Raw genomic sequence first — 15,252 nt, forward strand, 5'->3', positions numbered from 1 at the left:
CTTCAAATTGGCATAGTTTCCTGTCCAGCGTCCTCTCACGTCCCGAACGCTCCCAAACGCTCAAAAGCCTCACACCGGGCAAGCCCTCACCGGGTAGATTTCTGGCTCCCAGGTAAAGCCAAATCCTGAGTATGCTAGTGCTAGGATCACAGAGAAAGGACAGGGACAGAGAGCTGCTGTCTTGGTAAAGGCCTGAAACGGCTAATTCCTAAGAGGGTCTGCACTTTCAGTTATGACTGAATGTGAGTGGGGAAGATGAAGATTTTCTGTACCCAGCATACCTTGCGATGTGCTTAGGCAAATGAGGAGAGAGCCCCACCAATCCCTTGCCACTCCGCTGAAAGCTCCTCCTCTGCATAAAGAGAGCACTTTCACAAGGGAGCAGAGTGGCGCAGCGTAAGCGTGCTGGGCCCATAACCCAGAGGTCGATGGATCGAAACCATCCTCTGCTAATATTGCTTGATTTTTCTTCCTAGGACTAATCTGTCATTTCCACCCTGCCAGCAAGGAAAAGCGCAGGCTTGTGCTAGCTATGTGAGAAAAGACTTCTCAACTATCTGTCTCTGCTGTAAATCAAGAGAGTGATCGTCAAAGGATCAACCCTATACTTTGAAAGTAAAGATACCCAATTAGAAGCATAAATGACAGGTGGGACCTTCACACGTTTTTCGGGGCATGCTTTGAATTTCATTCTTCCCTTTTTGTTCTGCTTTTATCAATCTCCTATGCATTTCATGGAATTTACTCCCTTTCTCTTCGCTGCTTTGCTTCCGATGCTGCCCATATGCTCATTTCCACTATTTGTACTGCTGCTTTCCATTTCTTCTCTTCTGCACAGCTTTGTCCTTGGTTTCAATCCCCAGTTCTTTACCCTCTGCAAGACTATTTCTACTGCTTTTCATGTTGGAATCCACACCAAATGCACCATTGGAACGGGTGCAAGATTGCCACTGCACTCGGCGTTGTAACATCTGGAACCTAGAGGACACACATCAGAGGGCGTTGGTGGTATAGTGGTGAGCATAGCTGCCTTCCAAGCAGTTGACCCGGGTTCGATTCCCGGCCAACGCAGTGCAAATATTTATATATTCTCCAAGCAGGATATATTTTAATGCAACATGTCACAAAACTGAAATATCAGAAACAGAATAATCAGCCGTTATATAAAAAAATAAACAAACACGTAGGTAGAAATCTCGATCGCCTCATCTGCTACATTCATTGTCCCAATATATGCTATTTTCCATAAAGCACTCAGCACTCACATGTGCTGATAATAAATATTTTGCTGGGGGCAGGCAATGAAAGGGCTGAGCCCCGACCAGACATTATAACCCCAGCATCCCTATTTTAAAAAGCATTTATAGGCGATATCTAGCCTCTGAAAATAATAGGCAAGATCCACCGATAAATCTGGCAAAAGTCCCCAAGATTTTGTGCATACTTGTGCTCTCACCTGAATGCAGCGCCACCTTGTAACCATCGGATGTAACTGCGGCTCAGAAAAATGTTTTATCAGAGGGCGAGTTGAGAGGACTCCAAGTGCCAGATTTCCACGGAAAGAGCCTCTCACTGCAGCTGGAAGGTTGGATACTTCAAATTGGCATAGTTTCCTGTCCAGCGTCCTCTCACGTCCCGAACGCTCCCAAACGCTCAAAAGCCTCACACCGGGCAAGCCCTCACCGGGTAGATCTCTGGCTCCCAGGTAAAGCCAAATCCTGAGTATGCTAGTGCTAGGATCACAGAGAAAGGACAGGGACAGAGAGCTGCTGTCTTGGTAAAGGCCTGAAACGGCTAATTCCTAAGAGGGTCTGCACTTTCAGTTATGACTGAATGTGAGTGGGGAAGATGAAGATTTTCTGTACCCAGCATACCTTGCGATGTGCTTAGGCAAATGAGGAGAGAGCCCCACCAATCCCTTGCCACTCCGCTGAAAGCTCCTCCTCTGCATAAAGAGAGCACTTTCACAAGGGAGCAGAGTGGCGCAGCGGAAGCGTGCTGGGCCCATAACCCAGAGGTCGATGGATCGAAACCATCCTCTGCTAATATTGCTTGATTTTTCTTCCTAGGACTAATCTGTCATTTCCACCCTGCCAGCAAGGAAAAGCGCAGGCTTGTGCTAGCTATGTGAGAAAAGACTTCTCAACTATCTGTCTCTGCTGTAAATCAAGAGAGTGATCGTCAAAGGATCAACCCTATACTTTGAAAGTAAAGATACCCAATTAGAAGCATAAATGACAGGTGGGACCTTCACACGTTTTTCGGGGCATGCTTTGAATTTCATTCTTCCCTTTTTGTTCTGCTTTTATCAATCTCCTATGCATTTCATGGAATTTACTCCCTTTCTCTTCGCTGCTTTGCTTCCGATGCTGCCCATATGCTCATTTCCACTATTTGTACTGCTGCTTTCCATTTCTTCTCTTCTGCACAGCTTTGTCCTTGGTTTCAATCCCCAGTTCTTTACCCTCTGCAAGACAATTTCTACTGCTTTTCATGTTGGAATCCACACCAAATGCACCATTGGAACGGGTGCAAGATTGCCACTGCACTCGGCGTTGTAACATCTGGAACCTAGAGGACACACATCAGAGGGCGTTGGTGGTATAGTGGTGAGCATAGCTGCCTTCCAAGCAGTTGACCCGGGTTCGATTCCCGGCAAACGCAGTGCAAATATTTATATATTCTCCAAGCAGGATATATTTTAATGCAACATGTCACAAAACTGAAATATCAGAAACAGAATAATCAGCCGTTATATAAAAAAATAAACAAACACGTAGGTAGACATCTCGATCGCCTCATCTGCTACATTCATTGTCCCAATATATGCTATTTTCCATAAAGCACTCAGCACTCACATGTGCTGATAATAAATATTTTGCTGGGGGCAGGCAATGAAAGGGCTGAGCCCCGACCAGACATTATAACCCCAGCATCCCTATTTTAAAAAGCATTTATAGGCGATATCTAGCCTCTGAAAATAATAGGCAAGATCCACCGATAAATCTGGCAAAAGTCCCCAAGATTTTGTGCATACTTGTGCTCTCACCTGAATGCAGCGCCACCTTGTAACCATCGGATGTAACTGAGGCTCAGAAAAATGTTTTATCAGAGGGCAAGTTGAGAGGACTCCAAGTGCCAGATTTCCACGGAAAGAGCCTCTCACTGCAGCTGGAAGGTTGGATACTTCAAATTGGCATAGTTTCCTGTCCAGCGTCCTCTCACGTCCCGAACGCTCCCAAACGCTCAAAAGCCTCGCCCTCACCGGGTAGATCTCTGGCTCCCAGGTAAAGCCAAATCCTGAGTATGCTAGTGCTAGGATCACAGAGAAAGGACAGGGACAGAGAGCTGCTGTCTTGGTAAAGGCCTGAAACGGCTAATTCCTAAGAGGGTCTGCACTTTCAGTTATGACTGAATGTGAGTGGGGAAGATGAAGATTTTCTGTACCCAGCATACCTTGCGATGTGCTTAGGCAAATGAGGAGAGAGCCCCACCAATCCCTTGCCACTCCGCTGAAAGCTCCTCCTCTGCATAAAGAGAGCACTTTCACAAGGGAGCAGAGTGGCGCAGCGGAAGCGTGCTGGGCCCATAACCCAGAGGTCGATGGATCGAAACCATCCTCTGCTAATATTGCTTGATTTTTCTTCCTAGGACTAATCTGTCATTTCCACCCTGCCAGCAAGGAAAAGCGCAGGCTTGTGCTAGCTATGTGAGAAAAGACTTCTCAACTATCTGTCTCTGATGTAAATCAAGAGAGTGATCGTCAAAGGATCAACGCTATACTTTGAAAGTAAAGATACCCAATTAGAAGCATAAATGACAGGTGGGACCTTCACACGTTTTTCGGGGCATGCTTTGAATTTCATTCTTCCCTTTTTGTTCTGCTTTTATCAATCTCCTATGCATTTCATGGAATTTACTCCCTTTCTCTTCGCTGCTTTGCTTCCGATGCTGCCCATATGCTCATTTCCACTATTTGTACTGCTGCTTTCCATTTCTTCTCTTCTGCACAGCTTTGTCCTTGGTTTCAATCCCCAGTTCTTTACCCTCTGCAAGACTATTTCTACTGCTTTTCATGTTGGAATCCACACCAAATGCACCATTGGAACGGGTGCAAGATTGCCACTGCACTCGGCGTTGTAACATCTGGAACCTAGAAGACACACATCAGAGGGCGTTGGTGGTATAGTGGTGAGCATAGCTGCCTTCCAAGCAGTTGACCCGGGTTCGATTCCCGGCCAACGCAGTGCAAATATTTATATATTCTCCAAGCAGGATATATTTTAATGCAACATGTCACAAAACTGAAATATCAGAAACAGAATAATCAGCCGTTATATAAAAAAATAAACAAACACGTAGGTAGACATCTCGATCGCCTCATCTGCTACATTCATTGTCCCAATATATGCTATTTTCCATAAAGCACTCAGCACTCACATGTGCTGATAATAAATATTTTGATGGGGGCAGGCAATGAAAGGGCTGAGCCCCGACCAGACATTATAACCCCAGCATCCCTCTTTTAAAAAGCATTTATAGGCGATATCTAGCCTCTGAAAATAATAGGCAAGATCCACCGATAAATCTGGCAAAAGTCCCCAAGATTTTGTGCATACTTGTGCTCTCACCTGAATGCAGCGCCACCTTGTAACCATCGGATGTAACTGCGGCTCAGAAAAATGTTTTATCAGAGGGCGAGTTGAGAGGACTCCAAGTGCCAGATTTCCACGGAAAGAGCCTCTCACTGCAGCTGGAAGGTTGGATACTTCAAATTGGCATAGTTTCCTGTCCAGCGTCCTCTCACGTCCCGAACGCTCCCAAACGCTCAAAAGCCTCGCCCTCACCGGGTAGATCTCTGGCTCCCAGGTAAAGCCAAATCCTGAGTATGCTAGTGCTAGGATCACAGAGAAAGGACAGGGACAGAGAGCTGCTGTCTTGGTAAAGGCCTGAAACGGCTAATTCCTAAGAGGGTCTGCACTTTCAGTTATGACTGAATGTGAGTGGGGAAGATGAAGATTTTCTGTACCCAGCATACCTTGCGATGTGCTTAGGCAAATGAGGAGAGAGCCCCACCAATCCCTTGCCACTCCGCTGAAAGCTCCTCCTCTGCATAAAGAGAGCACTTTCACAAGGGAGCAGAGTGGCGCAGCGTAAGCGTGCTGGGCCCATAACCCAGAGGTCGATGGATCGAAACCATCCTCTGCTAATATTGCTTGATTTTTCTTCCTAGGACTAATCTGTCATTTCCACCCTGCCAGCAAGGAAAAGCGCAGGCTTGTGCTAGCTATGTGAGAAAAGACTTCTCAACTATCTGTCTCTGCTGTAAATCAAGAGAGTGATCGTCAAAGGATCAACCCTATACTTTGAAAGTAAAGATACCCAATTAGAAGCATAAATGACAGGTGGGACCTTCACACGTTTTTCGGGGCATGCTTTGAATTTCATTCTTCCCTTTTTGTTCTGCTTTTATCAATCTCCTATGCATTTCATGGAATTTACTCCCTTTCTCTTCGCTGCTTTGCTTCCGATGCTGCCCATATGCTCATTTCCACTATTTGTACTGCTGCTTTCCATTTCTTCTCTTCTGCACAGCTTTGTCCTTGGTTTCAATCCCCAGTTCTTTACCCTCTGCAAGACTATTTCTACTGCTTTTCATGTTGGAATCCACACCAAATGCACCATTGGAACGGGTGCAAGATTGCCACTGCACTCGGCGTTGTAACATCTGGAACCTAGAGGACACACATCAGAGGGCGTTGGTGGTATAGTGGTGAGCATAGCTGCCTTCCAAGCAGTTGACCCGGGTTCGATTCCCGGCCAACGCAGTGCAAATATTTATATATTCTCCAAGCAGGATATATTTTAATGCAACATGTCACAAAACTGAAATATCAGAAACAGAATAATCAGCCGTTATATAAAAAAATAAACAAACACGTAGGTAGAAATCTCGATCGCCTCATCTGCTACATTCATTGTCCCAATATATGCTATTTTCCATAAAGCACTTAGCACTCCCATATGTGCTGATAATAAATATTTTGCTGGGGGCAGGCAATGAAAGGGCTGAGCCCCGACCAGACATTATAACCCCAGCATCCCTATTTTAAAAAGCATTTATAGGCGATATCTAGTCTCTGAAAATAATAGGCAAGATCCACCGATAAATCTGGCAAAAGTCCCCAAGATTTTGTGCATACTTGTGCTCTCACCTGAATGCAGCGCCACCTTGTAACCATCGGATGTAACTGCGGCTCAGAAAAATGTTTTATCAGAGGGCGAGTTGAGAGGACTCCAAGTGCCAGATTTCCACGGAAAGAGCCTCTCACTGCAGCTGGAAGGTTGGATACTTCAAATTGGCATAGTTTCCTGTCCAGCGTCCTCTCACGTCCCGAACGCTCCCAAACGCTCAAAAGCCTGACACCGGGCAAGCCCTCACCGGGTAGATCTCTGGCTCCCAGGTAAAGCCAAATCCTGAGTATGCTAGTGCTAGGATCACAGAGAAAGGACAGGGACAGAGAGCTGCTGTCTTGGTAAAGGCCTGAAACGGCTAATTCCTAAGAGGGTCTGCACTTTCAGTTATGACTGAATGTGAGTGGGGAAGATGAAGATTTTCTGTACCCAGCATACCTTGCGATGTGCTTAGGCAAATGAGGAGAGAGCCCCACCAATCCCTTGCCACTCCGCTGAAAGCTCCTCCTCTGCATAAAGAGAGCACTTTCACAAGGGAGCAGAGTGGCGCAGCGGAAGCGTGCTGGGCCCATAACCCAGAGGTCGATGGATCGAAACCATCCTCTGCTAATATTGCTTGATTTTTCTTCCTAGGACTAATCTGTCATTTCCACCCTGCCAGCAAGGAAAAGCGCAGGCTTGTGCTAGCTATGTGAGAAAAGACTTCTCAACTATCTGTCTCTGCTGTAAATCAAGAGAGTGATCGTCAAAGGATCAACCCTATACTTTGAAAGTAAAGATACCCAATTAGAAGCATAAATGACAGGTTGGACCTTCACACGTTTTTCGGGGCATGCTTTGAATTTCATTCTTCCCTTTTTGTTCTGCTTTTATCAATCTCCTATGCATTTCATGGAATTTACTCCCTTTCTCTTCGCTGCTTTGCTTCCGATGCTGCCCATATGCTCATTTCCACTATTTGTACTGCTGCTTTCCATTTCTTCTCTTCTGCACAGCTTTGTCCTTGGTTTCAATCCCCAGTTCTTTACCCTCTGCAAGACAATTTCTACTGCTTTTCATGTTGGAATCCACACCAAATGCACCATTGGAACGGGTGCAAGATTGCCACTGCACTCGGCGTTGTAACATCTGGAACCTAGAGGACACACATCAGAGGGCGTTGGTGGTATAGTGGTGAGCATAGCTGCCTTCCAAGCAGTTGACCCGGGTTCGATTCCCGGCCAACGCAGTGCAAATATTTATATATTCTCCAAGCAGGATATATTTTAATGCAACATGTCACAAAACTGAAATATCAGAAACAGAATAATCAGCCGTTATATAAAAAAATAAACAAACACGTAGGTAGACATCTCGATCGCCTCATCTGCTACATTCATTGTCCCAATATATGCTATTTTCCATAAAGCACTCAGCACTCACATGTGCTGATAATAAATATTTTGCTGGGGGCAGGCAATGAAAGGGCTGAGCCCCGACCAGACATTATAACCCCAGCATCCCTATTTTAAAAAGCATTTATAGGCGATATCTAGCCTCTGAAAATAATAGGCAAGATCCACCGATAAATCTGGCAAAAGTCCCCAAGATTTTGTGCATACTTGTGCTCTCACCTGAATGCAGCGCCACCTTGTAACCATCGGATGTAACTGCGGCTCAGAAAAATGTTTTATCAGAGGGCAAGTTGAGAGGACTCCAAGTGCCAGATTTCCACGGAAAGAGCCTCTCACTGCAGCTGGAAGGTTGGATACTTCAAATTGGCATAGTTTCCTGTCCAGCGTCCTCTCACGTCCCGAACGCTCCCAAACGCTCAAAAGCCTCACACCGGGCAAGCCCTCACCGGGTAGATTTCTGGCTCCCAGGTAAAGCCAAATCCTGAGTATGCTAGTGCTAGGATCACAGAGAAAGGACAGGGACAGAGAGCTGCTGTCTTGGTAAAGGCCTGAAACGGCTAATTCCTAAGAGGGTCTGCACTTTCAGTTATGACTGAATGTGAGTGGGGAAGATGAAGATTTTCTGTACCCAGCATACCTTGCGATGTGCTTAGGCAAATGAGGAGAGAGCCCCACCAATCCCTTGCCACTCCGCTGAAAGCTCCTCCTCTGCATAAAGAGAGCACTTTCACAAGGGAGCAGAGTGGCGCAGCGTAAGCGTGCTGGGCCCATAACCCAGAGGTCGATGGATCGAAACCATCCTCTGCTAATATTGCTTGATTTTTCTTCCTAGGACTAATCTGTCATTTCCACCCTGCCAGCAAGGAAAAGCGCAGGCTTGTGCTAGCTATGTGAGAAAAGACTTCTCAACTATCTGTCTCTGCTGTAAATCAAGAGAGTGATCGTCAAAGGATCAACCCTATACTTTGAAAGTAAAGATACCCAATTAGAAGCATAAATGACAGGTGGGACCTTCACACGTTTTTCGGGGCATGCTTTGAATTTCATTCTTCCCTTTTTGTTCTGCTTTTATCAATCTCCTATGCATTTCATGGAATTTACTCCCTTTCTCTTCGCTGCTTTGCTTCCGATGCTGCCCATATGCTCATTTCCACTATTTGTACTGCTGCTTTCCATTTCTTCTCTTCTGCACAGCTTTGTCCTTGGTTTCAATCCCCAGTTCTTTACCCTCTGCAAGACTATTTCTACTGCTTTTCATGTTGGAATCCACACCAAATGCACCATTGGAACGGGTGCAAGATTGCCACTGCACTCGGCGTTGTAACATCTGGAACCTAGAGGACACACATCAGAGGGCGTTGGTGGTATAGTGGTGAGCATAGCTGCCTTCCAAGCAGTTGACCCGGGTTCGATTCCCGGCCAACGCAGTGCAAATATTTATATATTCTCCAAGCAGGATATATTTTAATGCAACATGTCACAAAACTGAAATATCAGAAACAGAATAATCAGCCGTTATATAAAAAAATAAACAAACACGTAGGTAGAAATCTCGATCGCCTCATCTGCTACATTCATTGTCCCAATATATGCTATTTTCCATAAAGCACTCAGCACTCACATGTGCTGATAATAAATATTTTGCTGGGGGCAGGCAATGAAAGGGCTGAGCCCCGACCAGACATTATAACCCCAGCATCCCTATTTTAAAAAGCATTTATAGGCGATATCTAGCCTCTGAAAATAATAGGCAAGATCCACCGATAAATCTGGCAAAAGTCCCCAAGATTTTGTGCATACTTGTGCTCTCACCTGAATGCAGCGCCACCTTGTAACCATCGGATGTAACTGCGGCTCAGAAAAATGTTTTATCAGAGGGCGAGTTGAGAGGACTCCAAGTGCCAGATTTCCACGGAAAGAGCCTCTCACTGCAGCTGGAAGGTTGGATACTTCAAATTGGCATAGTTTCCTGTCCAGCGTCCTCTCACGTCCCGAACGCTCCCAAACGCTCAAAAGCCTCACACCGGGCAAGCCCTCACCGGGTAGATCTCTGGCTCCCAGGTAAAGCCAAATCCTGAGTATGCTAGTGCTAGGATCACAGAGAAAGGACAGGGACAGAGAGCTGCTGTCTTGGTAAAGGCCTGAAACGGCTAATTCCTAAGAGGGTCTGCACTTTCAGTTATGACTGAATGTGAGTGGGGAAGATGAAGATTTTCTGTACCCAGCATACCTTGCGATGTGCTTAGGCAAATGAGGAGAGAGCCCCACCAATCCCTTGCCACTCCGCTGAAAGCTCCTCCTCTGCATAAAGAGAGCACTTTCACAAGGGAGCAGAGTGGCGCAGCGGAAGCGTGCTGGGCCCATAACCCAGAGGTCGATGGATCGAAACCATCCTCTGCTAATATTGCTTGATTTTTCTTCCTAGGACTAATCTGTCATTTCCACCCTGCCAGCAAGGAAAAGCGCAGGCTTGTGCTAGCTATGTGAGAAAAGACTTCTCAACTATCTGTCTCTGCTGTAAATCAAGAGAGTGATCGTCAAAGGATCAACCCTATACTTTGAAAGTAAAGATACCCAATTAGAAGCATAAATGACAGGTGGGACCTTCACACGTTTTTCGGGGCATGCTTTGAATTTCATTCTTCCCTTTTTGTTCTGCTTTTATCAATCTCCTATGCATTTCATGGAATTTACTCCCTTTCTCTTCGCTGCTTTGCTTCCGATGCTGCCCATATGCTCATTTCCACTATTTGTACTGCTGCTTTCCATTTCTTCTCTTCTGCACAGCTTTGTCCTTGGTTTCAATCCCCAGTTCTTTACCCTCTGCAAGACAATTTCTACTGCTTTTCATGTTGGAATCCACACCAAATGCACCATTGGAACGGGTGCAAGATTGCCACTGCACTCGGCGTTGTAACATCTGGAACCTAGAGGACACACATCAGAGGGCGTTGGTGGTATAGTGGTGAGCATAGCTGCCTTCCAAGCAGTTGACCCGGGTTCGATTCCCGGCAAACGCAGTGCAAATATTTATATATTCTCCAAGCAGGATATATTTTAATGCAACATGTCACAAAACTGAAATATCAGAAACAGAATAATCAGCCGTTATATAAAAAAATAAACAAACACGTAGGTAGACATCTCGATCGCCTCATCTGCTACATTCATTGTCCCAATATATGCTATTTTCCATAAAGCACTCAGCACTCACATGTGCTGATAATAAATATTTTGCTGGGGGCAGGCAATGAAAGGGCTGAGCCCCGACCAGACATTATAACCCCAGCATCCCTATTTTAAAAAGCATTTATAGGCGATATCTAGCCTCTGAAAATAATAGGCAAGATCCACCGATAAATCTGGCAAAAGTCCCCAAGATTTTGTGCATACTTGTGCTCTCACCTGAATGCAGCGCCACCTTGTAACCATCGGATGTAACTGAGGCTCAGAAAAATGTTTTATCAGAGGGCAAGTTGAGAGGACTCCAAGTGCCAGATTTCCACGGAAAGAGCCTCTCACTGCAGCTGGAAGGTTGGATACTTCAAATTGGCATAGTTTCCTGTCCAGCGTCCTCTCACGTCCCGAACGCTCCCAAACGCTCAAAAGCCTCGCCCTCACCGGGTAGATCTCTGGCTCCCAGGTAAAGCCAAATCCTGAGTATGCTAGTGCTAGGATCACAGAGAAAGGACAGGGACAGAGAGCTGCTGTCTTGGTAAAGGCCTGAAACGGCTAATTCCTAAGAGGGTCTGCACTTTCAGTTATGACTGAATGTGAGTGGGGAAGATGAAGATTTTCTGTACCCAGCATACCTTGCGATGTGCTTAGGCAAATGAGGAGAGAGCCCCACCAATCCCTTGCCACTCCGCTGAAAGCTCCTCCTCTGCATAAAGAGAGCACTTTCACAAGGGAGCAGAGTGGCGCAGCGGAAGCGTGCTGGGCCCATAACCCAGAGGTCGATGGATCGAAACCATCCTCTGCTAATATTGCTTGATTTTTCTTCCTAGGACTAATCTGTCATTTCCACCCTGCCAGCAAGGAAAAGCGCAGGCTTGTGCTAGCTATGTGAGAAAAGACTTCTCAACTATCTGTCTCTGATGTAAATCAAGAGAGTGATCGTCAAAGGATCAACGCTATACTTTGAAAGTAAAGATACCCAATTAGAAGCATAAATGACAGGTGGGACCTTCACACGTTTTTCGGGGCATGCTTTGAATTTCATTCTTCCCTTTTTGTTCTGCTTTTATCAATCTCCTATGCATTTCATGGAATTTACTCCCTTTCTCTTCGCTGCTTTGCTTCCGATGCTGCCCATATGCTCATTTCCACTATTTGTACTGCTGCTTTCCATTTCTTCTCTTCTGCACAGCTTTGTCCTTGGTTTCAATCCCCAGTTCTTTACCCTCTGCAAGACTATTTCTACTGCTTTTCATGTTGGAATCCACACCAAATGCACCATTGGAACGGGTGCAAGATTGCCACTGCACTCGGCGTTGTAACATCTGGAACCTAGAAGACACACATCAGAGGGCGTTGGTGGTATAGTGGTGAGCATAGCTGCCTTCCAAGCAGTTGACCCGGGTTCGATTCCCGGCCAACGCAGTGCAAATATTTATATATTCTCCAAGCAGGATATATTTTAATGCAACATGTCACAAAACTGAAATATCAGAAACAGAATAATCAGCCGTTATATAAAAAAATAAACAAACACGTAGGTAGACATCTCGATCGCCTCATCTGCTACATTCATTGTCCCAATATATGCTATTTTCCATAAAGCACTCAGCACTCACATGTGCTGATAATAAATATTTTGATGGGGGCAGGCAATGAAAGGGCTGAGCCCCGACCAGACATTATAACCCCAGCATCCCTCTTTTAAAAAGCATTTATAGGCGATATCTAGCCTCTGAAAATAATAGGCAAGATCCACCGATAAATCTGGCAAAAGTCCCCAAGATTTTGTGCATACTTGTGCTCTCACCTGAATGCAGCGCCACCTTGTAACCATCGGATGTAACTGCGGCTCAGAAAAATGTTTTATCAGAGGGCGAGTTGAGAGGACTCCAAGTGCCAGATTTCCACGGAAAGAGCCTCTCACTGCAGCTGGAAGGTTGGATACTTCAAATTGGCATAGTTTCCTGTCCAGCGTCCTCTCACGTCCCGAACGCTCCCAAACGCTCAAAAGCCTCACACCGGGCAAGCCCTCACCGGGTAGATCTCTGGCTCCCAGGTAAAGCCAAATCCTGAGTATGCTAGTGCTAGGATCACAGAGAAAGGACAGGGACAGAGAGCTGCTGTCTTGGTAAAGGCCTGAAACGGCTAATTCCTAAGAGGGTCTGCACTTTCAGTTATGACTGAATGTGAGTGGGGAAGATGAAGATTTTCTGTACCCAGCATACCTTGCGATGTGCTTAGGCAAATGAGGAGAGAGCCCCACCAATCCCTTGCCACTCCGCTGAAAGCTCCTCCTCTGCATAAAGAGAGCACTTTCACAAGGGAGCAGAGTGGCGCAGCGTAAGCGTGCTGGGCCCATAACCCAGAGGTCGATGGATCGAAACCATCCTCTGCTAATATTGCTTGATTTTTCTTCCTAGGACTAATCTGTCATTTCCACCCTGCCAGCAAGGAAAAGCGCAGGCTTGTGCTAGCTATGTGAGAAAAGACTTCTCAACTATCTGTCTCTGCTGTAAATCAAGAGAGTGATCGTCAAAGGATCAACCCTATACTTTGAAAGTAAAGATACCCAATTAGAAGCATAAATGACAGGTGGGACCTTCACACGTTTTTCGGGGCATGCTTTGAATTTCATTCTTCCCTTTTTGTTCTGCTTTTATCAATCTCCTATGCATTTCATGGAATTTACTCCCTTTCTCTTCGCTGCTTTGCTTCCGATGCTGCCCATATGCTCATTTCCACTATTTGTACTGCTGCTTTCCATTTCTTCTCTTCTGCACAGCTTTGTCCTTGGTTTCAATCCCCAGTTCTTTACCCTCTGCAAGACTATTTCTACTGCTTTTCATGTTGGAATCCACACCAAATGCACCATTGGAACGGGTGCAAGATTGCCACTGCACTCGGCGTTGTAACATCTGGAACCTAGAGGACACACATCAGAGGGCGTTGGTGGTATAGTGGTGAGCATAGCTGCCTTCCAAGCAGTTGACCCGGGTTCGATTCCCGGCCAACGCAGTGCAAATATTTATATATTCTCCAAGCAGGATATATTTATTGCAACATGTCACAAAACTGAAATATCAGAAACAGAATAATCAGCCGTTATATAAAAAAATAAACAAACACGTAGGTAGAAATCTCGATCGCCTCATCTGCTACATTCATTGTCCCAATATATGCTATTTTCCATAAAGCACTTAGCACTCCCATATGTGCTGATAATAAATATTTTGCTGGGGGCAGGCAATGAAAGGGCTGAGCCCCGACCAGACATTATAACCCCAGCATCCCTATTTTAAAAAGCATTTATAGGCGATATCTAGTCTCTGAAAATAATAGGCAAGATCCACCGATAAATCTGGCAAAAGTCCCCAAGATTTTGTGCATACTTGTGCTCTCACCTGAATGCAGCGCCACCTTGTAACCATCGGATGTAACTGCGGCTCAGAAAAATGTTTTATCAGAGGGCGAGTTGAGAGGACTCCAAGTGCCAGATTTCCACGGAAAGAGCCTCTCACTGCAGCTGGAAGGTTGGATACTTCAAATTGGCATAGTTTCCTGTCCAGCGTCCTCTCACGTCCCGAACGCTCCCAAACGCTCAAAAGCCTGACACCGGGCAAGCCCTCACCGGGTAGATCTCTGGCTCCCAGGTAAAGCCAAATCCTGAGTATGCTAGTGCTAGGATCACAGAGAAAGGACAGGGACAGAGAGCTGCTGTCTTGGTAAAGGCCTGAAACGGCTAATTCCTAAGAGGGTCTGCACTTTCAGTTATGACTGAATGTGAGTGGGGAAGATGAAGATTTTCTGTACCCAGCATACCTTGCGATGTGCTTAGGCAAATGAGGAGAGAGCCCCACCAATCCCTTGCCACTCCGCTGAAAGCTCCTCCTCTGCATAAAGAGAGCACTTTCACAAGGGAGCAGAGTGGCGCAGCGGAAGCGTGCTGGGCCCATAACCCAGAGGTCGATGGATCGAAACCATCCTCTGCTAATATTGCTTGATTTTTCTTCCTAGGACTAATCTGTCATTTCCACCCTGCCAGCAAGGAAAAGCGCAGGCTTGTGCTAGCTATGTGAGAAAAGACTTCTCAACTATCTGTCTCTGCTGTAAATCAAGAGAGTGATCGTCAAAGGATCAACCCTATACTTTGAAAGTAAAGATACCCAATTAGAAGCATAAATGACAGGTTGGACCTTCACACGTTTTTCGGGGCATGCTTTGAATTTCATTCTTCCCTTTTTGTTCTGCTTTTATCAATCTCCTATGCATTTCATGGAATTTACTCCCTTTCTCTTCGCTGCTTTGCTTCCGATGCTGCCCATATGCTCATTTCCACTATTTGTACTGCTGCTTTCCATTTCTTCTCTTCTGCACAGCTTTGTCCTTGGTTTCAATCCCCAGTTCTTTACCCTCTGCAAGACAATTTCTACTGCTTTTCATGTTGGAATCCACACCAAATGCACCATTGGAACGGGTGCAAGAT

General features: G+C 45.8%; 7 non-coding genes across 7 annotated transcripts; all 7 read left to right on the plus strand.

Moving 5' to 3' along the window:
- Positions 1–999: 999 nt before the first annotated feature.
- TRNAG-UCC (transfer RNA glycine (anticodon UCC)) lies at positions 1,000–1,071 on the plus strand. Its single transcript has one exon. It is a non-coding gene; the product is annotated as a tRNA-Gly (tRNA).
- A 3,103-nt stretch (positions 1,072–4,174) lies between these two features.
- On the plus strand, positions 4,175–4,246 carry TRNAG-UCC (transfer RNA glycine (anticodon UCC)). The gene has a single exon. It is a non-coding gene; the product is annotated as a tRNA-Gly (tRNA).
- Positions 4,247–5,756: 1,510 nt separating this feature from the next.
- Positions 5,757–5,828, plus strand: TRNAG-UCC (transfer RNA glycine (anticodon UCC)). The gene has a single exon. It is a non-coding gene; the product is annotated as a tRNA-Gly (tRNA).
- Positions 5,829–7,351: 1,523 nt separating this feature from the next.
- Positions 7,352–7,423, plus strand: TRNAG-UCC (transfer RNA glycine (anticodon UCC)). Its single transcript has one exon. It is a non-coding gene; the product is annotated as a tRNA-Gly (tRNA).
- A 1,521-nt stretch (positions 7,424–8,944) lies between these two features.
- On the plus strand, positions 8,945–9,016 carry TRNAG-UCC (transfer RNA glycine (anticodon UCC)). The gene has a single exon. It is a non-coding gene; the product is annotated as a tRNA-Gly (tRNA).
- A 3,103-nt stretch (positions 9,017–12,119) lies between these two features.
- On the plus strand, positions 12,120–12,191 carry TRNAG-UCC (transfer RNA glycine (anticodon UCC)). Its single transcript has one exon. It is a non-coding gene; the product is annotated as a tRNA-Gly (tRNA).
- Positions 12,192–13,712: 1,521 nt separating this feature from the next.
- On the plus strand, positions 13,713–13,784 carry TRNAG-UCC (transfer RNA glycine (anticodon UCC)). Its single transcript has one exon. It is a non-coding gene; the product is annotated as a tRNA-Gly (tRNA).
- Positions 13,785–15,252: the final 1,468 nt, after the last annotated feature.

Source organism: Triturus cristatus, chromosome 11 (assembly GCF_964204655.1).
Source record: "Triturus cristatus chromosome 11, aTriCri1.1, whole genome shotgun sequence".
Taxonomy (NCBI): domain Eukaryota; kingdom Metazoa; phylum Chordata; class Amphibia; order Caudata; family Salamandridae; genus Triturus; species Triturus cristatus.